This window comes from Sciurus vulgaris (genome assembly GCF_902686455.1).
Source record: "Sciurus vulgaris genome assembly, chromosome: 13".
In the NCBI taxonomy this organism is placed as follows: Eukaryota; Metazoa; Chordata; class Mammalia; order Rodentia; family Sciuridae; genus Sciurus; species Sciurus vulgaris.
Genome location: NC_136474.1, coordinates 61,406,823 through 61,433,225, shown reverse-complemented (window position 1 = coordinate 61,433,225; position 26,403 = coordinate 61,406,823). Strand labels below are relative to the sequence as shown.

The following is a 26,403-nucleotide window of genomic DNA, read 5'->3' as shown; positions in this document are numbered from 1 at the left end:
AAAGACTCTTTTTACCTTTTCGTTCCCTGGGTTTGAGACCGGTCTCCTACTGAGCCTTTAGGCTTCTTTTATTTATATTTCAATGTAAGCCTGGACTGAGATCTGGAAGGATCTAACAGGTTTTAACAGAAACTCTGTGTCTAAGGCATTTTAGCCATCTCATCCAGACAGGTTGGATGTTAAAATTATGAGACCTTATTTTTCATTACTTTTGAGACTGAAGCTACTTTGCTAAGTTACCCTTCAGGGCTGTCGGGAGGGGGAGTCCAGAGAAGGAACCTTTGGGATCCACCCGAGAGTAGCCCGGGCTGAGAACCCCCCAGTTGTTCCAACCCTTCCTCCACCTCCGCCACAAACACACAACAGAACCAGATACAGACGGGCGCCAATCTCTGATCCACCAATTGAACCCCATCAGCGCCCTTACCGACGGAGACTACCAGGCGTCCCTGGCTCTCCTTCCACCCTTAGGGCGTCCCCCAGGGCTGCAACCTGTGGCCCCCCCAGGCACGTCTGCCGGCCACTGTTCGGCCACTCTCACGAGTCACCAAACGGCTGCCACCGAAACCGAAGGCGCGCTCACAGAACCAGACCAACTAACAAAACACAAGACAAAGACAGACAACTTCGGGGTACCCCTTCTTACCTCCAAGGTCGACTCCGCGGATGAGGGGGGGCCATCTTATCCCGGGCGAGCCCCCAAATGTAAGGCCCCCCAAAAAGGAAACCCCAACTCTGTCCCATGGATGGATGGCAACCCCAATCAACCGCAGGAGGCGTCACTTGATGCAAACCGCAAGAGGTGTTTATTCCAGCGCGCTGGGACCCAACTCGAGGAGTGGAGTCCCTAGCAGAAAATCTTGTAGGTTTATAAAGGCAGAAACCACACATCGGGAGGGGTCACACATGAAAGGGGGAAAAGGGGGAACAAAGCTGCCAGGAAATTTCAAAGGGGGTCTGGGTTTGCTGACAAAATGTTTCACAATGTTTTACAACAGGCTGTAGATTCTGGTCAATAGTTTCTGGTAATCCTACTGTTTGAGCACTATCTGGCTATCAGGCTCAATTTACTCTTTTACTCTCTGTTTGGGGCTGTTTCCTGGAACAGCTTTAAGGGCTTTGTTCCCATTACTGGGAGGGAAACCTTAGGGAGTTGAGATAAAACAGACAGCTTAAAAAAATGTCCATTCTTTCACCTCCAAGAGGCAGTGCTTGGATGCCTCCTTCCCTGAGAATGGTGCCACGGGCAGCATCAACCTTGAGGCACCAGATAAGGGCGATCATTGTCCTGGTCCTTCCTGCCCATCCTTCTGCCGAGAGGAGGGGAGTATTGGGTGCTTCCGCAGAACCCTCCCCACTCCTGGCCCCATGGGTGAGCCTGACCAGCCAAAGGAAGCCTTGCTGACGTAAGCTGGACTAGGCTGAGGTGAGGTCTGAGCTCCACCAGAATATCACTGAGGGAGGGGAAGAGCGATTCCTCCGAGTGTGACCGAAGGCGGTAGTTATGGGAAACAGCGGCACGTTATGTTAGCGGAGTAAAGCTTCTGAGGGAAAATAAACAACGTTTTAATGACTGAATTTGCAAAAAACAGCCAAGAGTTACCTTTGCTTTGTGAGCAGCTTTACTCAAGATAGAGATAAAAAGCAGAAAATGATTTCCTTGAAGATATTCCAGATATTGTTCCAAGTGTCTTCAAAACAAAGTTGGATACACTGGGCCACAAACCCTGGTCTCATCTCCTCATTATTTGGTTTCCACAGGGACCTATAAGCAGAGATGGCGCTTGACTTGAGTTCCTATCTCACCAACAAGTGCTGCTGAACTGGATTATGGAATTATAGAATTTTGGAGGTAAAAAACATGATTTAGTCCAATTATTTATCATACGTGAGATAAAGCAGGTTTGGAGAGGTTGATGGCATGTTTAGCAAACTGGGGGTTGTAGTGGACAGAAGAGTGACCCCCAGCAACGTCCACATCCTAATTCCAAGAATGTGTGAACATGGCCTTGAGATGGGGGGTTTTCCTGGAGCATCCAGGTGTAATAATCACAAGGGTCGTTCTAGAAGGTGGCAGGAGAGTCAGAGACAAAGGAGGAGGTGGGACGATGGAAGTGGAGATGGGAGCGATGCAGTCAGGAGTCAAGGAGAGCAGGCAGGTGGTGTCCAGAGACTGAGACGCTGGGGCTCACTCAGACTTCAGCCGTCAGAGCCACCTGCAGCCTGCAGAGCCTTCTGCGGGAGGGTGGAGGGGACGGTTTATAACTGTGCGCTTCCCACAGTCCGAGCCTTCCTGTGGATCCCCAGGAGGCGGCTGCCCAGCAGCATGGAGATGAGCGAGTGCACAGGCAGAGAGTGGTCAGTCTGAGTCCGCCCGCACGGCAGCCATGCTTCTCTCCCAGCAGTGGTATTCAGGGTGGGCGTATCACAGAATTAAGAATACCAAATTAGTTGCCAAAGTAAATGCTTATACAGAATGAGGGAAAAACTCATACCTAACCACACATTTTCAAAAGCTGAAAAATACGTCAGTAGCACCAAATCCAGGAAAATGACCTGTTATTTTAATTAAGAAACAGCCTCTATATTTTTCCATTTTTTTTCTTGGATCACCCATCAGATTCCCTAGAAGGATAGAAAGATCATATTTTATATTTAGTATAATTTCTAATTTCCACAATTTCTTTTAGGAGATTGGCCAAGTTCTACTTCTCCTGGAACCACTAGACTTCCCTAGGTCAAGATGGGTCAGATATATTAAAATGTGATGTGATTTGTTGGGATACATAAAATGTATTACTGTACATGGATATACTCATGGTGGTGGTATCCTACAGGTTATGTCTCATACACAGAGAGTCTGATAAATTTTATTTTGTCTGAAAAAGAAGAGTATGATATATTTGTAATTGCAAGTTTCATTACTGAGCCTGTTCCTGACTAGAGAGACCTTCCATTGTGATGAGGGTTGATGAGAACTGAGTCCTCTGCTTGACCCTTTACATGCCTGATGATTTAAGGAGCTGTCCATGGACTGTCTTTTCTCTGTGGATATTTCAGACCTTGTTTCTCCTTCTACCATGTACTTCTGGTGCTGGGCGTCTCCAACAGGTTCATGTAGTAGTACATCTGTTGGTCCTCAACCTTCACGGCCAGGCCAGGGGAGTTGGCCAGGAAGGTGGTAAGACTTCTTTGGGAGATGTTTGTGTACCAGGGCATGTTCTTGTACCAGGTCAGCCAGTGTTAACTTGACTATACAAGGCAATGACTGCAGACCACATGAATAGATCCCACTCACCTCAAACTAAATATATCCCCAGCCTTACTTCCTTACTGTGTCCCCAAAGGCCTATGACTGCTTATTCCACTGTCACCTGTGACATAAGGAAGGTCAGAGTAAGAAGTCTTATTCAGTTGTGGTTGAAATATCTTGTGGGGCGCCATTCATGGTCTTCAGAAAAACCTAAGCTTGGTTGAACTCTTAGGGAAATCTAGCTTCAGGAAAATTATTTGAGTGACTGAAGTATGTGGTTGCCCTGTGGTTGGTTCACCACTGGAGTTTGAATGCAGGCGCTGGATGTTAGGCAGGCCTGTTAGATGGGAAATTAGGCCTGTTAGAGCCAAATGGCTTGCTTACCTCCGCCCCATCCTGTTTCTTACGGAAGAAGCTCCTACCCGCCCCACTTTGATCTGTACCGCTATAAATAAATCAAGCACCGCTCCTTCCTGTGTCAGTCAGTCCCTTATGGATGGCTGAATCGGTCATGCCCCTGCTTCAAAAGATAATTCTGTCTTCTGTTGTTTTTTTATGATAAATAAATTTCTTAGCTATTATTTTGCATCCAGCCCAACCCTTCTGCAGGAACCCTTTCCCTTGCCCATGGGGGATGTGCCGCGATAATATCTTACTTTTAGAAATTTTACATTAACTTATGACCATGTTTCCAGGGTCTTGGAAGTGACCTAGAGAAGAGAGGGACCCTGGAGCCAGAGCATCAGGCCTACAGCGGTCGGCTGAAAGTCACCTTTCATGGCCTGCAGCTCTGCTTCTAGAGGTGGGTTGGCCTCAAGACCTGAGGAAGTGGGGACTTGTTCTCCATTTGTTGCCAAAATATCACTTGGGTTTTACCCATAGAAAGGGACACCACCTCAAAACTCCAGTCTCCACCATTTGGAAGGCAGAGAACTTTTTGAAACTTTTAAAAAAGTTTATTCAGTTTCTATTCATTAAAAGTCGAAATGACTTTTTTCCTCTTCCAGGACCAGATATTTGCTCTTTTTGTATCTTTGAGGGCCCCTTGCTGGTTACCTGGTGTTACTAAATTAGTGTTTGGTAAACTGGAGTCCACTTGTTCTTGAAGACAGTTTAAAGATGCTCTGTCGAATAAGATGCTGTAGGCACACCAGAAAAGATTGGCAGTTGCTTGTAAAACTAAGCATCCAGTGACCACACAACCCTACATTCTCACTCTTGGACATTTCCCCCCAGAGAAATGAACTTATGTTCATGCAAAAACCTATAAAGGAGTGTTCATAGCAGTGTTATTTGTGACATCCCCAAACTGGAAATAACCCAGATGTCTTTTAGTGGGTGAATGCTTAAACAAATTGTGTGGGTCCATTCACCACGGAGTGCTACCCAGCAGTTACAGGTGCAAAGTATTGGTGCATACAACATCCTGGATGGATCTTGAGGGAATTATACCGGGTGCCAAAAAACAATCCAAAAATGTTGTGTGCTGTATGATTCTATTTATATAACACTGGTGAAATGACAAAAGTAAAGACATGGATAACAGATCGGTGGTTGCCAGGGGTTGGAATGTGCATGTGGTTACAAAAGTATGTAGCTCTGAGGACCCTTGTGGTGATGGGATTATTCTGCATCTTGACTGTGGTGATGGATATACCCACCTACACATGGGATATAACTGCATAGAACTAAGTACATGTAAAAATAAACACAAGTAAGTCTGTGTCAAACTGGTAAAATCTAGGTGGAGTAAGATGGGTGGATGATATCAATAGCAACTTCAGGCTGTGACATTACTGTGTTGTATAAGATGTTACCATTGGGGATGTGACCATTGTTATTATTTCTATAACTGTGTGTGAATCTACATAAGAAACTCAATTCAAAGAAAAGTTTCATGGATGTCTTGATGGCAACAGAAATCTGAGTTTCAGTATATGCTGGATGATCTGAGTCATCATCTAGCCTCAGAACCCAGTTCCCCAGTGAGCCATCAAGACCTTGTTTGAGAATAATGTTTGTTGTCAACCACTTTACCCTCGACAGTGACAATTGACTGACTTGAAAGACTTGAGTCAAGAACAAGTCCACCCCTCCCACAAGGACAGACCAAGTGTCAGACACTGGTATTATCCAAGGAAAGTTCTGCAAGACGGAATTGAGACATTTCTATGGTTCCCCAGTGTTGGCTTTATTATTATAGTGCTACTTAAATTCATGCAAGCTCATACACAGGTGTAAAGCCAAAATAAATTCCTAACTGGAATATGATAAGAACTAGAAACCCAGTGACATTCAAATTAGTAGCATTCATTTAATTTGAGGAATGATGCTGTTGTGCTGAAACTAAGTTGCTGCTCACGAATTGTACAGAGCTTTCCTACCATTTTTATTCCGAACAAAGAATACTTACAATTTGAACTTTCCGCGGAACCAAGGAAAAGGAAGAAGAAACCTCAGACCTTCCAGAATGAATGCACCAGGGATTCTTGTTCCCTACCTGAGTGACTTGTCTTGCTCAGGCCCAACTGGCCAACTTGGTCATCTAGTTATCTTGCCTTGTAAATATGTCTGGTGGAGACAGAGGACTGCTTCTGCAGGCTGTCCCCTACGAAATAACAACAGAGAATCTGACAGTCATGGCAAGATGAAAAAATTATGAAAAGCAGATAAACTAAATATTTTAGTGATTGAAGGGAAAAGGCACAGAGCTTCTGAGGGAATGGCAGTATGACTGCACAGTGCAATAAATAATGTTCATGGTAATGATCCTGAGCAATAAATGAAAGGTTGAATCATGTTGAGAATCTCATGTTTAGGAGGGTTGGACAGTCTCAGCTGGACCCTTTTGTATTTTTGAGTTCTGGTCCTTGAAAGAATACACTTCTGCTATCTCCATGCCTCTGTGTGTGTGTGTGTGTGTGTGACTATTCCTTCCCAGCAGGGAGAAGGATGGATGGCTGTGTGTGTGTGTGTGTGTGTGTGTGTGTGTGTGTGTGTTGGGCTTGTAGGATGGGAAATTGAATTCTATGACATCCAGAACAAATGGCCTCATGTGATTAATGGTGCCCCCTCCCCATCTCCAGCACTTAAGGCTGCTACTAATTGTTTCCCGTTGCAAGATTTTGAGGTGACACACCCGACCTTCTGAGCTTTCATCTTCACACCTCTTCAGGCCTCTTATGACAGATAATTATGGCTGAGTGTGAGCATCAATAGGAAAGCAGACCTCTTATCTTCATGTCGGGCACTTAAATGAGCATTTTAAGGCAAATTATGAATAGCTGTGCTTGAGAAAATATCAGCAAAAGCTTCTGAGATATTGAATCATTGTATTCTGACTCTGGAAGAAAAAGGCCATTTCAGTGATAAATAGGGGGATTTTTATGAAGTAATTTAATTCTTCCAACAAATATTTATTATATACCCTTAATATCCAAGGTATCTTATTAGGGACCACAGGATATATGATTCTGTTCCTGATCTAACAGAGTTTTACAAGCCAGGAGTTTCAAAAGCATTTATTATTTAAAAAGACCAACAACATAAAACAAAAATAAAGCATGGTCTGAGAACCTGTAAGGAGTGGAATGTCTGGTGAACAGGGATCCCTGAGCTCCCTCTGAGGGACGGGCAGCGCAGTGCTGGGCAGGAAAGGTGAAGGGGACTTCCTGGTGGTGGGGCTGCTGTGGGCAAGGTGGGGGGAGGGGAGGCAAGGGGCAGTTGGAGCCTTTGAAATACTCATTGTGGGGTAGCCAGAGAGGCAGCGACCAGGTGTCTTTTTTTTTTTTTTAATACTCAAGTCAATTTTATTTCTGTATATCAGCAATGAATACTTGGATTTGAAAAGTAAATCACAATGCCACTTACATAGAACCAAGAAATAACAGACAGAAAAGTGTGGATTGTACAAAGACCAGTATCACAACACATACAGATTTCTGGAAAAATAAGTAAATGAATGGAATGTAAATAAGTGTAGGTTAACCTATGATCATAGATAAGAAACTTCAATATTATTGCTAGTTATCTCCAATTACAAAAATATGTTGAATGCAATCATGATAACAATCCTAATAAGTTGTTTCATGAGTACCAAATACACACACACACACACTAAAAGGTCAGATAACTACTGCATAAACCAGTAAAATTCTCATATATTTTGGGTTTTTTGAGGGTTTTAGATACACATGTAGGTAGAGTGTATTTTGACATACTATACATATATGGAGTATGACTTATTCTAATTAGGATCCGTTCTTGTGGTTGTATATGATGTAGAGTTTTACTGGTGGCATATTCATATATGAACATAGGAAAGTTATCTCCAATTCATTCTACTGTCTTTCCTGTTCACATCTCTCCTCCCTTCCGTTCATTCCCCTTTGTCTAATTTACTGAACTTCCATCCCCACCCCCTTATTGTGTGTTAGAATCCACATATCAGAGAGAACATTCGGTCTTTGATATTTTGGGATTGACTCATTTCACTTAGAATGATAGTCTCCAGATCTTTCTATTTACTGGTAAAATTAAAGTCATTCTTTTTATGACTGAGTAATATTCCATTGTGTATATATTCCACCTTTTCTTTATCCATTCAGCTGTTGAATCACCTATGTTGATTTCACAGCTTGGCTATTGTGAATTGAGCTGCTGTAAACATTGACATGACTGCATCACTATGGTATGCTGATTTTAAGTCCTTTGAGTGTATTCAGAGGAGTGGGATAGCTGGATCAAATGATGTTTCCATTCCAAGTTTTCTGAGGAATCTCCATACTGCCTTCCAGAGTGGTTGCACCAATTTGCAGTCCCACCAGCAATGTATGAGTGCACCTTTTCCCCACATCCTTGCCAATATTTATTATTACTTATATTCTTAATAATTGCGATTCTAACTGGAGTGAGATGAAATCTCAGTGTAGTCTTTTTTTTTTTTTTTTTTTGGTGCTGGGGATCGAACCCAGGGCCTTGTGCTTACAAGGCAAGCACTCTACCGACTGAGCTATCTCCTCAGCCCTCAGTGTAATCTTAATTTGCATTTCTCTAATTGCTAGAGATGTTGAACATTTTTTCATATATTTTTGACCATTTGTAATTTCTTCTTCTGTGAAACGCCTGTTCAGTTCCTTTGCACATTTATGGATTCGGATATTTATTTATTTTTGGTGTTTAGTTTTTTGAGTTTTTTTTTTTTATATATCCTGCAGATTAATGCTCTGAGGTGCAGGTGGCAAAGATTTTCTCCATTCATGTTCTTGATTGTTTCCTTTGCTGTGAAGAAGCTTTTTAGTTTGATACCATCCCATTTATTGATTCTTGATTTACTTCTTGTGCTTTAGGAGTCTTGTTGAGGAAGTCGGTTCCTAAGCCAACATGATGGAAAGTTGGGCCTACATTTTGTAGTCGGCACAGGGTCTCTGGTCTAATGCATAGGTCCTTGATCCATTTTGTGCTGAGTTTTGTGCAGGGTGAGAGATAAGGGTTCAATTCCATTCTGCTACATATGGATTTCCAGTTTTCCTAGCACCATTTGTTGAAGAGGCCATCTTTTCTCCAGTATATGTTAATGGCACTTATGTCTAGTATGAGAGAACTGTATTTATGTGGGTTTGTCTCTGTGTCTTCTATTCTGTACTATTGCTCTTCACGTCTGTTTTGGTGTATCATGCTGTTTTTGTTACTGTAGCTCTGAAGTATAACTTAAGGCCTGATATTGTGATGCTTCCTACTTCTCTTTTCTCACTTAGGATTGCTTTGACTCTTCTGGGCCTCTTATTTTTCCAAATGAATTTCTTGACTGCTTTTTCTATTATAATGAAGAACATCATTGAATTTTAATAGGAAATTAAAATTAAATTAAATTTAAATCTGTGTAGTGCTTTTGGCAGTATGGTCAGTTTGACAATATAAATTCTACCTAACCAGGAACATGGAAGGTCTTTCCATCTTTTAAGGTCTCCTTCCATTTCTTTCTTGACCGTTCAGTAGTTTTCATTGTAGAGGTCTTCTCCCCACCCCCCCACCTTTTTTAAGTTTGATTCTCCAGTGTTTTATTTTTTGGAGGCTATTGTGAATGGGATAGTTTTCTTAATTTCTCTTTCAGTTGATTCATCATTAAGACACAAAGTACTTTTAAGTAAAGCATCTTCAAAGCCAGGCTAGGAAGTTGAGCTCTACTCTTGGGGAAGTAGGGTAACACACAGGTGGCAGGAGGGCAGACAATTAGAAAGGAAGGCTGATAAGAAGGTCATTGTGGGGGTCTAGGTAGAATGCTTGGGAGGGGAAGTCGCAATTTTTAGATGGAATCAGGGAGCCTGGCTAGGCTGAGCCAGGAAAAGTCTAGAGCAGGGCAAACCTCACTTTTGGTCAAGATGCAGCTGGTTGGAGCCCACAAGTCACACTATCACAAGTCTGGGACTGGTGCAATGCATTTGGTAAGGCTGTACAGACCACTGCAGCCAGGGCCTGGCCTCCAGGACATATGCACTCTGCACAGAAGGCCTGCCCCAACCTTAAGATTATAAAAATTATTTACTAAATTTATCTGCAGCTTGACTTTTTGTATTTTATTTTTTATACTGGGGATTGAACCCAGAGACACTCTATCACTGAGCTACATCCCCGACCCTTTTTATTTTGACAGGTTCTCATTACATTTCTGAAGCTGACCTTGAACTTGAGATCCTCCTGCCTCAGCCTCCTTAGAAGGTGGGATTACAGGCATGTGCCACAGGGCCTGGCAACATTTTGCAATTTTGAACTGAATCTGCAGGCCTATGATTTCATGAGCTGTGTCTCCAGTCTCCCAACAGGGTAACCCACACCCACACTGGAGTCTCAAACCTGTCACTAGAGTTGGTCAGGCCCCTTCCCATTTACCAAGAGAGTGCCTGGCACCTTGTAGGTGCATAACAAATGCAGACGTCTATAACTGTGGCTTTTGTGAAAGACCTCGCTTATGTCATTAATTGGTTTGGTCATTTAGCCATGCATGTGAGCCCCTGTGACATGCTAGGAGCCACACCACCTCTGTGGCTTCTAGTTCATGCTTCTGGAGGTAGAGGGTGTCACAGGTTTTCCTGCCAGCTGGGATCTAGACCTGAGAAACAGAGAAGAGCGGGTTGAGTGTCACCTCTGCGGGGAGCCTGTGGGTCAGCCATCTCATCATCTCCTGTTGGGGGCTGTGCCATGTGGGCTGCGCCAGGATGGTGCCTGGCAGCCAGCCGGAGGTTGCTTTGATCACATCGGCAGTGAGGAGGTTAATTAACATAAGCATACTCAGGTGATTTATTATTGGCCATATTCAATTAAGTCCATGCACACAACATGTGCACAGGTGTTCCTGAGTGCTCCTGCTCAGGCCTGCTCATTTTAACCTTTGCCGTGATAGGGCAGCTGGCTCCTCACCTAAACTCAACTGGCGTGGCCCCGCCCTCCGCCTCCTGGAGGGAATATAAGCGGCAAGCAGAAGCAGCAGTAAACAGAAGAAGCAGCTAGCAGAGAGAAGAAGCAGCTAGCAGTAAGAAGCGGTAGGCAGTGGCAGAAGGCAGATCGTAGAGTGGAGAACTGAGAACACACCTCTAGGTTGCACCCTTTAGTTCACAGGATGCAGGATGCACCTTCAAGAAGCAGTAGCAGAGTTTAAGAAGAAATAGATCTCTGACAAGCATAGAAGCCTCTCTTTCTCTAAAAACTTCCTGATAAGCAAAGTTTCTCTTCCTCTAACCTCTAAGCAAAGCATCTCTTCTTCTCAAAGTCTCTTTTCCTCTATAAACTAGTAAATATAGGAAAAGTAGTTTATTTTCAGTCCACCTCCGATAAATACCTGCACAATTGTTGCTGTGGGTGGTGACAATCTCCAAATGTGTCACCGTGAAGGAAACGATATTTTGGCTGTCCTCGTCTGTTCAGGCTGCTCTAACAAAATACCATAAACTGGGTGGCTTAGACTCAGAAATTTATTTCTGACAGTTCTGGAGGCTGGACAATTCAAGATCAAGGTGCTGGCAGACCTGGTGCCTGACTAACAGACACCTGCCTTGTCACTGGGTCCTCACATGCCTGAGGGAAGATCATCTCACTTGTGTCTCTTCTTAGGAGGACACTAATCCTTCAAGCAGGCTCCACCCTCATTATTGAATCACCTCTCAAAGGCTTCACTTCTTGTACCATCACACTGGGTATTAAGATTTGAGCCATGAATTGGGGGGCGAGGTACAAACATGCATTCACAGTGGCTACTGCTCCTCTGTGCCAGGCACTGTGGTCTAAGCTCTCCATGATATTAGCTGGATGTGAACTCAGAACAATCTGACTCTAAAGCTTAGGCCTTTAACCTCTCTACTTTACCTTCCCATATGAAATAGGATTGCATTTGGTGTGGGTAACAGAATCTGATGATGACCTAAACAGATGAGGGGTTCATCACCCTAATTCCAGTGCTAACACAGAGCCTGGTACATACTAAATGCATGATAAATGTTTATCACATGAATACAAGAGTGAATGATGTCCTTAAATAATACTTCTGTCTTGTGTCAGTATAGCAGTTTATTATTAGCACTATCTCCTGGTAGTTTCTGGAAGTACCAGCACTGTCATTTCAGGGGTCACAGAGAAGCTCCTATGCTGTTACCTGTGCAAGCAACTCTGCAGAGGTCAGGAAAGATTTTAATATCTCCATTTTGCAGAGGATGAAATGGAGGCTTAGAAAGTTTAAATGACTTGTCTGAAGTCGCAGCATAAGGGCATTGCAGTGTAGAATTCAAAAGCCATTTTTCCGATTTGTAGGTCAGTACTCTCCTTTGGTATACCTCTCCCTCTGTAGAACTTGGCAGAATCGAAGAATCTAAGATGCACATTTTTTTCTCAATAGTACTGTTTTTAAATAGGTTTTGAGATTTTACCAATGGGTCCTTTTTATTACATGCAATAAATTAGGTGCATCTAGGGTTAGGTGCTGCGTGGTGAGGCGGGGGCATGACTGGCAGAGGCGAAGGAGGTGAAGATCACCTCCCTCCCTTCCTCCCTCCCGCCCCTCCCTCCTTTCCTCCTGTTCCTCTCTGGTCCAGTGTCCTGCTTTGGAAGCAGCTGTGAGGCCCTGTTCTGAAGGCAAGGGGAGAAAGCATATTAGTTCTCTAGTATGATCATCATATAACAGGAATTTATGGTGCCCCAGAGGGAGAGAATTACAAATGGATGAAAGGTGACTGCTTAATGTGCAGGCCAATTTTTTTAGGGTGTAAAAATAAATAGAGGAAAATGGAGTGCAAATAGAACCTGAGGCAAATGGAAGGCAAATGGACCCGTTTGGTTGGTGCTCCTGCTGCCACCCACCACCCTGCATAATGACGGCCATTTTTAACATTTCCAAACACTTCGCCATCTTTCAAATAGCGCTACAGCCTCTCACTCGTTTTCCAGACTTCAGGGGGTTTCGAGCTCCCAGTGGATGAGGGATGCCTTCCTGCCATTCTCTCCTTCTCCTCCATAGGGCTGCCATAGGGCCCGTTTCCGGTTCAGGCTGTGGGCTGGGTGGGCAGGGATGGGGCAAGGGCTGTGGCTGTCCTGTCCTGCAGGCCTCAGTCCACCCTGGGTCTGACCTGCACCTTCTCAGCCCTTCCTGGTGGGGAAGCTGCCAGGAGATGCAATGGGACCCATTTCTGCCCCCATATCCACCTGTGCTCCACCAAGACCACTGGCTATTTGATAAGTGATTTCCCTCGGTTCCCCGAATCCTGCCCCATTGCGGGCTTCACCATCTTCGGAAGGCTCCCACCCTCTGTCTGCACAGATGGCACCCCTTTGTCCCCCGCCTGCTGCCTGTCTGTGTGCTGATCTCCTGCTCCCTCTCCTGCAGGTGGGTGATGGGCTTCAAAGTTTGCTTTGGTCTTCTCTTTCTGATTCCAGTTCTTTCTTCACTTTAGCCTGTCCCTGGTACCAAGAAGTCATGCAGCCCCATCTCAGCATGGCCATGGAGGAGGAAACTGGTTCCTCCAGGACTACCTAGGGAGGGGATGGAGGTGGAAGGTCCCTGGCAGCAAGGGCCGCAGGAGGCTTGGTTTGTCATCTTCTTGGAACACTAACCATTCTCTACTGTTCAGGCCCTGCGTGGTTCTCTCCTGCCCAAGACTTGTCCCTCTGCTGTTCCTGTTGACCCCTCTACCCCACCCTTCTGACTGATTGCAGCCTCTGGGAGGAAGCTCCAGGAGGCAGGTCTGGGGGCTGTCCCAGGCTGTCTTTGCCCCTGCCTGCCCTCACTTGGGTTGCTGGTTCCCAGGGACAGTGGGGACCAACCAGTTCTCCAACAAGTAGAGGATATGTGCAGCAGCTCTGGGGCTCCTTCTGGGATTTGTTCATTGTGGCCTTACTCACCGTCATGGTCAGAACTGGGGTTTGCAGCTCCCTGCCCTGTGTCTCTATGGGTTTTCTCCTCGGCATCCTGGCTGCTTCCCCTACTCCTTGGTCTCAAAATACAGGGCCAGGTGCCACCTGTGTTCATGGTTGGAGGCTGATGGTGAGCACTGGGATATCTTCCCTTTTCTCACAGAGAACTTAGGAATGCAGCCCACTTGCGTTGTCTTTCCAAGGTGAGGTGTGCAGAGTTTCAGTTTCTTCTGAGGTTCGTCAGAATGAGCCAGGGCCCCTGAGCTCAATTGCTCACAGTTATGGATAATGTCTAGCCTGTGGAAGCAGAGGGCCAGACCTAGCACTGTGGGGACTGGTCCTGGCGAGTGGGCTGTTGGCTGGTGGTTCTGTGACACCAGGCCCTTCTTTAACAGAAAGCCTATGCTGGGCCCCTAGAACACAACAAAGCCTTAAAAAGTATACAGTGGCTGGGAGAGAGGGTGGAACAACCCAGAGACCCAAGGACTCTCTACCATAAGCCAGAGAGCTGTTCACCTGCTTCCCTCCAGGAGCTTGGGAAGGGCAAGGTCAGGGGAGATGGAATTTTTTGGAGGAAGGGTGCAGATAAAGGGAGCAAGATTTTCCATGGCAGGTGGGTGTAAGGAAAGGAGAGCTTGCCTATGTGGATAAAGAAAATGTGGTACATATACAAATGGAATATTACTCAGTCATAAAGAAGAATGAAATTGTGGCATTTGTTGGAAAATGAATGGAACTGGAGAATACCATGGGGTCAGTTTTCTGGTCTGTGTGGTCCAGCTCAATACTATGTACTATACAAAGGGGATGGTAACACTTTCCATCTCCACTGCCATCCCCATTTTTTTTTTTTTCTCAAAAGCCTGTAATACTGCTAAAATCTATTCTTTCTCTCTGCCTCCCTCCCACTTCCCTGCCTCCTCACAGGCCACCAAACTGCACAGGATGCTGGGCTGAGGGCACTGAGAAGTCATCAGTCTCCGCTGGACAGAGAAGGCAAAGAAGGGAGAGAGAACCTGCGCCCAATGGTGCCTGCACCACCTGTGTCCTCCATTACCTTCCAGAACCCCCTGTGGTCCTGGGAAAGGACCGCTGGCTTGTAAAAGGAGATTGGGGTTGGGGGCAACTTATTTGGGGGAATGTGTGCCTCCCTGGCACTGCCACACTCAGATACAATGGTGTGTAGCCAGGTCATCTAGGAAGAGCCCCTTTGAAGTCTTTTAGATATTGTAGGCAGGAGAAAGGATTCCCCACCCCCACCCCCTACTCTGACTTTTTCAAGCTGAAATTCCTCTACAAAGGTGGCCATGATATTGTTATCCTTTCTCCTATTCTGCAAGCCTGTGAGAATCTGGTCTTCTTTCATTGGTAGAAAGCCATGTGATACTTGACTTCTCTGCTTTTGTTTAAGGTCTGATCTGTGCTCAAAGTCTATTGCTTTCTTCTTGAACAAAACCAGGAGGTCTGCTTTACTAAAAATAGAAATAAGGAGAGGAGTTGGGTTTCTCCTGAGACTGAGGCAGGAGGCCTGATTGAGCCCCGGAGTTCAGGGCCAAAGCCGTCTCAAAAGAGGAGGCAACACAGCAATTCACTCCTCCGCCCTGAAGCCCGTGGGTTTCTGCAAAGACCTGAGCCTACAGCAAGTCTGGAGGAGAAATTTTGATAGGAGACTTTGGAGGAATTGATTTTGGGGTACTTTTTTGATTCCAGATCTATTTCATTTGATTTTGTAGGAAAAAAAACCAAAATGACTTACCAAAAAGAATCCACATAAAAATGATAGATAGGGGTTTTTGAATAAACATAAACCATAGTAAGACATAAATCCTCCACAGGCCCATTGGAAGTGGGTAACGATAATATTGGGTTTACTGCTTTGCTCCCCAAGTGCAGATATTTATTATAATTCAGGGTAATTCATTATACTAGTCTAGCATTTATAAAATTCTCATCATGATATTAGAGTAAGAACCATTTCCTAGGAAGTATTGTTATAATAACTGTAATTAGTGGCTTGTAAACAGCCATAAGTCATTGTTCAGAGGGAGGAAGTGTGAACAGTGAAATGTGTGCCTGGCCCTCTCCTCCCAGCATTTCCATCACCTGCACTGCGTGTCACCCAGGCAGCCTGGGCAGGGTGGGTCACTGGGCACAGCCAGCCTCCTCGATCCAGGCCGTTGGGTTTTCCTCTATTGATGGGAGGACAGCCCCAGTTCCAGGGCCCACTACCCATGCAAGCCTCTGTTGTTTTACAGCTTCTTCATGTGGATGCACAGCAAGTTGGATTCCCCACGCGGAGGCCTTGTGACTCACCTGAAAACGGACACTGGGCAGGCAGGGGCAGGCCAGGCCCACTGTGACATGGTGTGAGTCCTCGGGCTACAACACAGGACCCGGGCGCTGCTCTGACCCCTCGTGTCTTGTGTTGCAGCCGGAGGGACACAGGTCTGCAGCAGAGCCTGCCTGGTGGTCCCCACAAGGGACTTTGTGCAGGGAACTCAGGCAAAGACTTTGGGGAAGCTGAGATGGAAGAGGGGTGGAGTGTCCGGCAGACTGGTCAGCTTTGTCACCCTGGGCTGCACCCACCTGGCCTGGCTTCCCTTGTCCTTGCTCGGTCTTCTTGTGCATGGCTGGCTCCCATCCCTAGACCCCACTCCAGGTAGCTGATGCTAACTGTGGGTGGTTTGGTTTTCTGCAAGGGGTAGATTAAACCATGGGTGGCATCAGGAGGGCTTCATTAATGACATTCCTTTCCAACATGACAGACATTCCAGAAAGAAATGAAACCCCATGAATTTCAACAGGGAAGAAGCCCCCAAAGAGGATCCTAAAACGAAAGTTGGGAGGTGTCAAAGACAAGCTTCCTTTATCCACTCAGGCGGTCACAGCACTGGGGCAAGAACTGGGTCTGAGGGTCCAATGAGTGACCACTACCTTTATAACTGGGGTCTGGAGGGTCATATTTCTGCAAGTTGCCTGCCCAGGGGCAGCATCCTTCAGTCAGATCATCCAGATCAGCCCCAGCCCCAGCACCATCTGGATGTGACCCTGGAAGGCACCTGCCCTGCATCCTAGGTGAAAAGCATCCTCTTATTCCCTCACTTTCCAAGAGCCTCTGGGTATTCAGTGCCTCCTCTTTTACAAGAAATGTACTAGTTTTGAAATGTAATAGGTTCTGGGTTTTTCCTTCTCCTGAATGATTTGGAGGAGAGTAGAATAAAATGGGAGCTGATATTTAAATCTGAACTAAGAGGAAAGCCAGGAAGTTGAGAGGCTTGAGATAAAGGGAAGGCCCTGGCCCCAGAAGGTTCTGCCACAGGACAGGTAACAGTCAGGTTAGGCAGCCTCTGCCGAATTGTCTGGAAGCCTGGACGCCCCTTGGTGAGGTCCTGCTTGGGAAAGACTATCAAGAAGCCAACCCCAGACTGGGCCCAATGGGGCAGCTGCAGCGGCGCAGACGAAACTAGAAAAGTCGGGGAACAGGCAATGAATCCCACCACGAGCGGGCAAGTCACTTTGTAAGGTTTTTATGACTGTTTTCATTGAAAAGTTAGGTTTGCTCTTTCTTTTTCCTTCCCAGTCGGAACAGTTCTGTTGCAAAGCCACTAGGTGGGGCTGAGCAAGAGGGGCCTGAGGCCGGGAGTCCCAGTGGTTCAGAGGGAAATTCAGAACACCGGTGGGCGAGGGTGGCACGTGCTTCGGGCTGGAGGAGCCGCTTAATGGGGGCGGGGCGAGGAGTCGGGACCGGGCGGGGGAGGAGGCGTCCCCGTTGTGGGGGTGGGGCTGGGCTTGTCAAAAACTATCTAATAAGACACTTAGAACAGCATTTAACTCTGTTTCTTTCTTTGGGCTGTTTTGTGGTGTATTTTACTTTTTCTCTGTGTTCCGGACCCTGCCCTACGTTGTTACTGCTTCTGCTTTAAGCAGTCAGTAGTTTTTCAAAACCATTCAATCTCGAAATAGTTGTAGACTGGCAGGAAGTCGGCACAGAGCGCCCTGCGAATCCTCCACTCACCACCGCACCTGCACCATCCGACCTCATTGGAACGCAGCATCAAAAGTCGGTATAGTATTCTTAACTGCCTTTTTCGGATTTTACCAACATTCACAGGTGAGTGTGCATGTATTTTTTATGCAGTTTTGCCACATGTATAGATTTATGTAATTACCAACATAAACAAGACACAAAACTGTCCCAGCACCACCACGAAGGAACTTCCTTGCCTTACCCATTAGATAAGAGCCATTAGATTCATACCACCCACCCTCTGGCCCTCCCATCCCTATTCTCCTGGAAACCATTAATTTGTTTGCCATCTCTGTATTTCTCAATTTGAGAATATTACATAAGTGGAGTAATATAGTATGTCATCTTTTCAAAATACTTTTTTTCACTCAGAATAATACCCCTGAGATCCATGCAAAATGCATCATTTTTCAATAGTTTGCTCCTTTTTATTGCCAAATAGCATTCCACTGTGGAGATATACCACAGTTGCTTATCCATTTGTCTATTTAGGACATTCTATGTTTTGATAAATAAAGCTGCTATGCACATTCATGTGCAAGTTTTTGTGTGAACGTCTGTTTCCATTTTGCTGGGATAAATGCCCTGGAGTGCAGGTGCTGGGTCATATCCATGTGTGTTAATTTTATAAATAGTTGCCAAACTATATTCCAGAGTGGTTGTCTCATTTTACTTTCCCACCAGCAGTGTATGAGACATTGTCTCTTACCACATTCTTACCAGCATTTACAATTATTATTTTTAGTTAGTCATTCTATTAGTTTTGTAAAGATAGCTCCTTTTTGTTAATTTGCATTTACCTAATGGTTACTTTGCGTTAACCTAATGCTAAACAACTTTTGTTATGTGTGTCATCTACCTGTCCTCTTTAGTGAAATGTCTGTTAATGTCTTTTGCTAATGTTCTAATTGGCTTGCTTGCTTTTTTTGCTGAGTTTGTGAGGTCTTTTTATATTCAGATACAATATAATATTATCAGACACATCGTTTGCAAATATTTTCTCCCATTCTGTATCTTGTCTTTTTCATCCTCTTATAGTCTTTCACAGCGGGGGAAAAAAGTTTTAATATATCAATTTTTTTTTTATGAACAGTGCTTTTGGTGTCAATTTTAATGGCTAATGATGTTGAATTCAGTTCTAAATATCAAAAACTTTTTCCCCCTGTATTTTCTTCTAAAAGTCTTATAGTTTTACATTTTACATTTAAGTCTCTGGTTCATTCTGAACAACTTTTTATATAAGGCATGAAGCTTAGATTGGGATTTTTTTTTTCTGGTTTTTCTTTGTTTTTGCCGGTTGCTCCTACACCATTTGTCGATTAGACTCTCCATTTTCCACTGAATTGCTTTTGTACTTTTCTGAAAAGATGGTTGGGCCTACTTGTGAGGTTCTGTTTTGTTTTCTTGCTCTATATGTTTATTTCTCCACCAATATCTGCTTAAGTCTTTGCATCACAAACATTGTATTGATTACTGTAACTAAAGAGTAAGTATAAAAAATGGGCAGAGCAGTTAGTTCCCCTTTATTCTTCTCTTTCAAAGCTTCCTGGCTATTGTGGGACCTTTGTCTTTCCATGGAGAATAAACTTATATTCAACTTTTTAAAAGAAAGACTTCTAAACTAGTCTCTTCTGTTTGCCCACATCTTTACGCTTTCCAAGACTCTACTTCAGCCTACAGATCTGAGCCTCTCAGATTGTTTCCCTTTAGCATTCTTTGCAGTGTGAATCTGCTGGTAATAAGTTCTATTTGTCTAAACATGCCTACATTTTGTCTTCATTTTTGAAGGGCGTTTTTACTGGATGTAGATCTGTAGGTTGACCCATATTTTCTTTTAGCACTTTGAAAATGTCATCTACTTCTGACTTCCATAGGTTTTTGACAGTTAGGCATGGTGGCATACGCCAAAAATCCCAGCTGCTCAGGAGGCCGAGGCAGGAGAATAGCAAGTTCTAAACCAGCCTGGGCAACTTATCGAGACCCTATCTCAAAGTGAAAAATAAAAAGAGTTGGGGGATGCAGCTTAGTGGTAGTGCACCCCTGTGTTCAAGCCATAGTGCTAAAAACAAAACAAAACAAAACAAAAACCAGCTCGTACCCTAGTGTAATGTGTCCCCTTTCCCTTAATAACTGCTTTAAGGATTGTTCTCTTTATTCTTTGGTTTGGGAAGTTTGACTATGATGAGTGTAGGTGTTTTAGTCAGACTTTTTTTTTTTGCTGCTGTGACCAAAAGACCTGACAAGAATAAATATAACAGGAAAAGTTTATTTTGGGGCTCACAGTTTCAGAGGTCCCAGTCTATAGAAGAACTCCATATTTTGGAGCTTGAGGTGAGGCAGAACATCATGGCATAATAATGTGGCAGAGGAAAGCAGGACAGGACATAGCCACCAAGAAGCAGAGAGACAGACATAGAGAGAGCTCCACTTTTCAGGGACAAAATATAAACCCCAAAGGCATGCCCTCAAGGACCCACCTCCTCCAGCCATACCCTACCTGCCACAGTTAACAAGTTAATTCCTATTAGGAGATTAATGCACTGATTAGGTTAAGACTCGCATAACCCAATTATTTCACCTCTTAACTTTCTTGCATTGTGTCACATGTAAACTTTTGGGGGACACCTAACAGCTAAACCATAATAGTAAGTATTGCACTCATCCTGCTTGGTTTACATGTAGGTTCTTGGATCTGTGACTATATTTCATCAATTTTGGAACAATTCCATTATTTCTAAAAACATTTCTTCCCCATTCTGTATTTTCCTTTTGGGACTCTCTCCCTATATATTAGATTGTTTGATAATGTCCCACAAGTTTCAGATAGTTTTACTCTTTAATTATCATCATCATTATTATTTACTTTGTGTGGTTTACTTTGTGTGTTAGGCAGCTTTTCATAATTGTGACCAAAACACCTGACCAGAACAATCCAGAGGAGGAAAACTTTATTTTGGGTTCATGATTTCAGAGATCTTCATCCATAGTCAGCCAACTCCATTACTCTGGATCTAAGGTAAGGCAGAAGATCATGGTGGAAGGTCATGGCAGAAGAAAGCTGCTCAGCTCTTGGCAAGTCAGGACACAGAGAGAGAGCAAGGAGTCAGGGACAAAGTATATAATCCCCCAGGCACACCCAGGGACCCACTTGCCCCTGCCATGCCCCACCTGCCTCTTGTTACTATCCGGCAATTGAAATTATCAATCAACCAGGTGGATCAATCCATCAGGTGGATTAATACACCAATTAGGCTATAGCTCTCATAATCTAATCACTTCATCTCCCACGTTAATGCTTTTTTTGTGGGACACCTCATCTCCAAACCATAACACTTTGGGTACTTTGTATTGACTTAGCTTTTATTTTACTGATCCTTTCTTCTTCCCTGTCCAGTTCTTAATACCTTTAATAAATATCCTGTTTCAGATATTATGTTTCAAATTCCATGAAGAACTGATTCTTTAAGAATTTCTCTTTCCCCATCTATTCATTCATTTTATGTATTTTCCTCTAAATCTTCTAATATATCTATAATAGTTAATTTACAACTCTTCAGTAATTCTGATAATTGAGTCTTTTGTGGGTCTGCTTAATTTGCTGTTTTCCCTATTGATTAGGGATCACATTTTCTAGTAATTTTTTTTGAATGCTAGACAATGTAAATGATACATTGTATGACTTTGGGACTATGTTGGCTTTATGATTATTAAGCTTTGGGCTGGCAGGCAGTTAAATTACTGATAGGTAGTCTTTATCTTGTAACTGCTTGGTTTTAGGCCAGAATTTTTTCTAATAGCTGACAATTTTGGGAAATTAGATTATAATAAATCTCAGTGTAAAGTTATGGCGTATGTCCTTATAATCAAACTAGAATGCTAACTAATACTGCATTATGTGGAGATATTGAAAAATAGTGGAGACACAAGTTTCCATGAATTTAATGGATGAGGATCTATTCAAATTCTAGCCCAATTCCAATAGTTTTAATTGTCAGAATTCCTCTGGGTAGGAGTTTAAAAACTTTACCTGTTTTGACACATCTCATGAATCACTCCAAGTGATATTACCAGTTGTTAAATCTTTGCATCACATTTTCTGTATCACAAATAATTAGATAAATTTACAAAGAGATTATCCACAGGAATTTTTTTTTTTTTGTTGCAGCACTGTTTATTATACAAAGAGATAGCCAGGGAGAAAAATAACCCAAATGTCTTCTTATAGATGATGGATTCAATAAATGACCACAGGTACTACACACTAGAATGCTATGCAAATAATTTATCAAAGAGCATAGGAAAATGTGTCCATTACATATTAACTGAGAAAAACTTACCAAACAGTATGATCCATTTTCCATAAACAAGTGTTTGTGTTGTATATGTATGTAATATAATTTTAAAGAAGTGTTATCATTTGAAGTAGGACATGGATAATTTTTATTTTATTTTTTTATGTTTGCAATTGGGGTCCCCAACACCATCCTCAGTTTTAATGACTCAACAGAAAAGTTACAGAACTCGGAAAAGTTGTTATGATCCATTATAGTTAAATAGCAAAAGGCTACAGATTACAATCAGCAGAGGCAAACGGCACATAGGATGGAGTGCAGGAAACACTAGGGAGAGCCTTGGTTGTCCTTACCCAGTGGAGTCACATGGACAGCAGCAATGTGACAGCACAAGGGAAGTGTTGCCAAACAGGGAACTCACAGGAGCCTGTGTTCAGGGCCCAGTCACCTATTTTTGCAGTGTGTGCAGGACTAACCTTGGCTCCTCAGACTCCAGGTGAAACTGACGTAGTGCGGCCAAAGTCTCAGGCATACAAAGCCGCTCTCATTAGACAGTATCCTCTGAAGGCTTAGAGGTCATCTTCCGGGAGCTGGGCCCAGGGCCAGTCCTGGAGATGGAGCAACGGCAGGATTTGAGCAGCCCAAGCCTGCTGAGTTAACTCTTTACTACACAGTGCTTTTCTTGTTTCTAGTGTTTTGCAGGAACCAGATATTGCTTTTATCATCACAAATAGCAAACTACTTCTATTCTGCAAATAATGAAATGTATCAGAAATGTTTGTGTAATGTCATTTTAATATGGTTAGGTGTTACCAAATTAAATCTCAGCATGACTAGTTTCTGAGCTGCCAGAAGTGACATCTCAATAACTGTAGGTGAAATATGTCATTATGAAGCAACTTTCTTGCCAGAAATCCCCAGAACTTTACAAATAGGCTCATGAATTCACACCAAAGAAGGCCAGGAGCCAAAATCCCTCACTTCATTCCTAAGAAGGGAATCTCACTTCATGGTGCCAAATGATCTGAAAGTCAGAAACAGATAGATAAGAAAGTGACTGCATGAAGTATTTGTTGCCCCAGGCACTTGAGACTGAAGTAACTTAAAACCATTTAGTTCTGGTGACTCTGTTGTGAATTAAGCATGGAGCATTCCAGAAGTCAGCCTGTTTAGAGACTGTCATGCCCTGCTGTTCATTTGTAGGCACAAGACTCTCTCACCCACATCTATCATTGCCATATTGTCTCTCCTTGACTGGCAAATAGAGAAGTAAGAATTGTTTCCTCTGTGCCAAGTCCATTGCAAAATGCTTAGATGATACTCAGTCATCACAACAATTTGGTAAGCTGTGTAATATCATCCCCATTTTATAGATAAGGAAACTGAGGCCAGTACATGCCTCAGTACAGTGACTGTGAGGTCTCTTCATTACACTTGATGAAGTAGAACTGAACATTTCAAAATTCTCAGAGTCTGGCATTTGAAAACTGTGTGTGATACCCAGGAGTCGTAACATTTCAATCTTATGCAAAAGGAATAAATATATGTTAACATTTTAGGATAAAATCTTTTCCTCTCCACTAGAGAAAATGGCCAACATAACCTAAATAAAATTTGTGAGAAAAAGAGAGAAAATTGCTAGGAAATATTCAGCCCAAGGTTGACAATGCTTCCCTAACATTTTGAACTTAGATATGATGGTGAGTTAAGTTTCAGGGGGTGATAAATTCTGAACAAGTAGATTGAAACTAAATAAACAGTTGCTACATCCTACTCACAGCAGTTAATTATAGCAAGAACCCAGCTTCCTAGGAAGTATTGTGATAATAAATTATAATTAGTGGTTTGAAGCAGAGATGCTTTATTTTTTTTTCCTTTTAAAAAAATGGGTAGCAAAGAGCTTTGTTGGATCTGTACCATTTGAGTTAGAAAAGAGCTGCTGTATTAAATCCGTTATTCTTTTGGCAGCTGAGGAAAACTGTCAGTCAAGACTGCTAGTCAAGAGCCCTGAAAATTATGCAAACAGGAGAGAATGAACCTTGTTAAATGTTCAGGTGTGGAGAGGCCCTTAGAGCCTTGGATAATATTCTGCATTGCTTAATGCCGAATGCTAATTGATGGATCCTTGCTGATTGCTGTTGGTTTTAAAGCTGCATTCAGATCAGGCTTTCTCTGCCTTGGAAGATGTGGCAATTAAAAAGTGCTTTAATATAACAGAGTGGGCTCAGGAGCAGCGTGATGGTTCCATGCGCACATCCAATATAACAGCAGATGTGGGGCCATGGAAGAGGCTCAAGGTAGGTAATCAGCTCCATGCACAAATTTTTAAACCAAAGCTCAGAGCTCCACCAGTGCCAGCGTGACGGCAGAGAGCTTCCTCCTCTCCATGATGCCCAACCCCGCCTGAACATCTCTCTTCTCCCTTCCGGTTCCTTTCTTTCCCGTTGCTCTTGGTACTTCCCTTCGCTCCTGTCAGAACCCTGGGATGTAGTTATGACAACTGAAACTTTCTGCGGCTGCCATCCCTGCAAAGAGCTTCACGGAATCCAGTTATTTCTAGAACTATTAGAAACAGGAGCAAACCAGGAGTGGGCAGGGCTGGATATTTTCTGTTAGCTGCACACTTTTCTGTTCTGTGTCCCCTAGGGCTGACTTCTATGGTCTATGGCAGCTGGGGTTTCTTGGCTTCTGGTTTCTGATAAGATGAGCGTGGGAGGCACTAGCAGCAGATCAGAGTATGGTCAGTGAAGGTGGAGGAGATATTTATTCTCCACTCCAGTATCCAGTGTAGCCTAGCTCACAGCCCTAGGAACTGTCCCAAGGCCACAGGTCTGTTCCCTTGCCCCTCTGGGCTCAGGGGTTAAATGATAGCCTTCTAAAGCCCCAGGTGCTCTCCAGGCCTCTTTGTTCCTTTGACCCTTCCCCTGTCCTTCCATAAAGAGCGCCCCCTTTAAACTCTCTTCACTTGCCCTTTGGAGCAGTGGTTGATGAGCTGCTGGGACCCTGACTGATCCCTGCAACAAGTGACTAAGGGAAACACCAGATGCCATAAGCATGTAGGAGAGCCCCTAAATTCAGTGACCAGCCTCTTTATAATAGAGGGGAGAGGGACATTTGGAAAAGATACAGGAAAACAGGAAAGAAGTTCATGTGAAGAAGGAGGCGAAACTTGGAGAGAGATGACCACAACATAGACGACTATATTTTATGTAGGTTTTCAAATTTATTTGCATGGAAGTTTCTTATGATTTTTAAATTGTCTCTGCTAGTGATTATTTTCCCCTTTTTATTTCTTATTTTTGTATATTTGTGTTTTCTGCCTTTTTCTTGATTAACTGATCTTAATCTATTTTGCTAATTTTTCAAAGAACCAGACTTTTAATAATCAATTATACTACCTTTTTTTTTTAAACTTCTGCTTTTGTCTTCATTGTTTCTTTCCTTATGCTTTCTTTTGGTCTCCTTTACTGTACTTTTCCTAGATTTTTGAAGTTGAACCTTAGTTCATTTATTTTCTTATTTTTGTTTTTATTGACATTAGTATTTAAAACAATGAATTTTCCTTTTTTAAAAGGATACTTTGAAAAATGTATCCTATGCCTTCTGAAATGTAATGCTATCATAATCATTACTTTTTAGAAATTCTGTAAATGTTTTAATAGCATGCTTTTTATTTCTATGTGGTATAAAAATCAAATCAGAAATAATTTTTTGTTTTTTTTCTGATTTGACATTAATTTCTAGTTTCATGACATTTATGATCAGAGTGTTTCTAATATTTCTACTTTACAAAGTGGCCTATTCTTTGAGACCTACTAATTTGATTGTCCAAGTGTTTTTTGTTGGGGGTGGGTGTAACCAGGGATTGAACCCAGGGGCACTTAACTACTAAGCCACATCCCCAGCCCTCTTTATTTTTTTATTTTGAGACAGGATGTCACTAAGTTGCTTAGGCCTTCGCTGAATTGCTGAGGATGGCCTCAAATTTGTGATCCTCCTGCCTCAGCCTCTCAAGTCCCCGGGATTACAGGCGTGCACTATCATGCCCGGCAACCTTGCTTCCTTATTTTTTTAAATTTGCCTGTATTCCTTAGTTCACTGTGTCAGCTTCTTGGATAGAGAGAGCAAAAGCAAGAAAGCAAGACAGCAAGAGAGAGAGGGAGGAAGAGGAGCCTGGGAGAAGATGAACTCTTCCAGGGCACTCCCCCAGCAAACTACTGCTCCAACTAAGTTCCCCTCCCAGTAGTCCATTCCGCTGTCGGTGGGTTAATGCATTTGATGGGTTAATCCACTGATGAGGTCAGTGCCCTCATGATCTAGTCATCGCCTAAAAGCCCCACGTCTGAACCTTGCTGCCTTGGGTGCCAAACCTTCAATCCACGAGCTTGAGGGACACTCCAGATTCAAATCATCCCGTCATCTTGCCCTTTTGAAAA

The 26,403-nt window shown here is 43.4% G+C and overlaps 1 long non-coding RNA gene across 1 annotated transcript; it reads left to right on the top strand.

Annotated features, from left to right (window-relative positions):
• The first annotated feature begins 1,201 nt into the window (after window positions 1-1,201).
• On the top strand, window positions 1,202-17,327 carry LOC306642502. Its single transcript, XR_013758549.1, has 3 exons — window positions 1,202-1,852; window positions 9,906-10,075; window positions 14,576-17,327. It is a non-coding gene; the product is annotated as an uncharacterized lncRNA (long non-coding RNA).
• The last annotated feature ends 9,076 nt before the right edge of the window (window positions 17,328-26,403 follow it).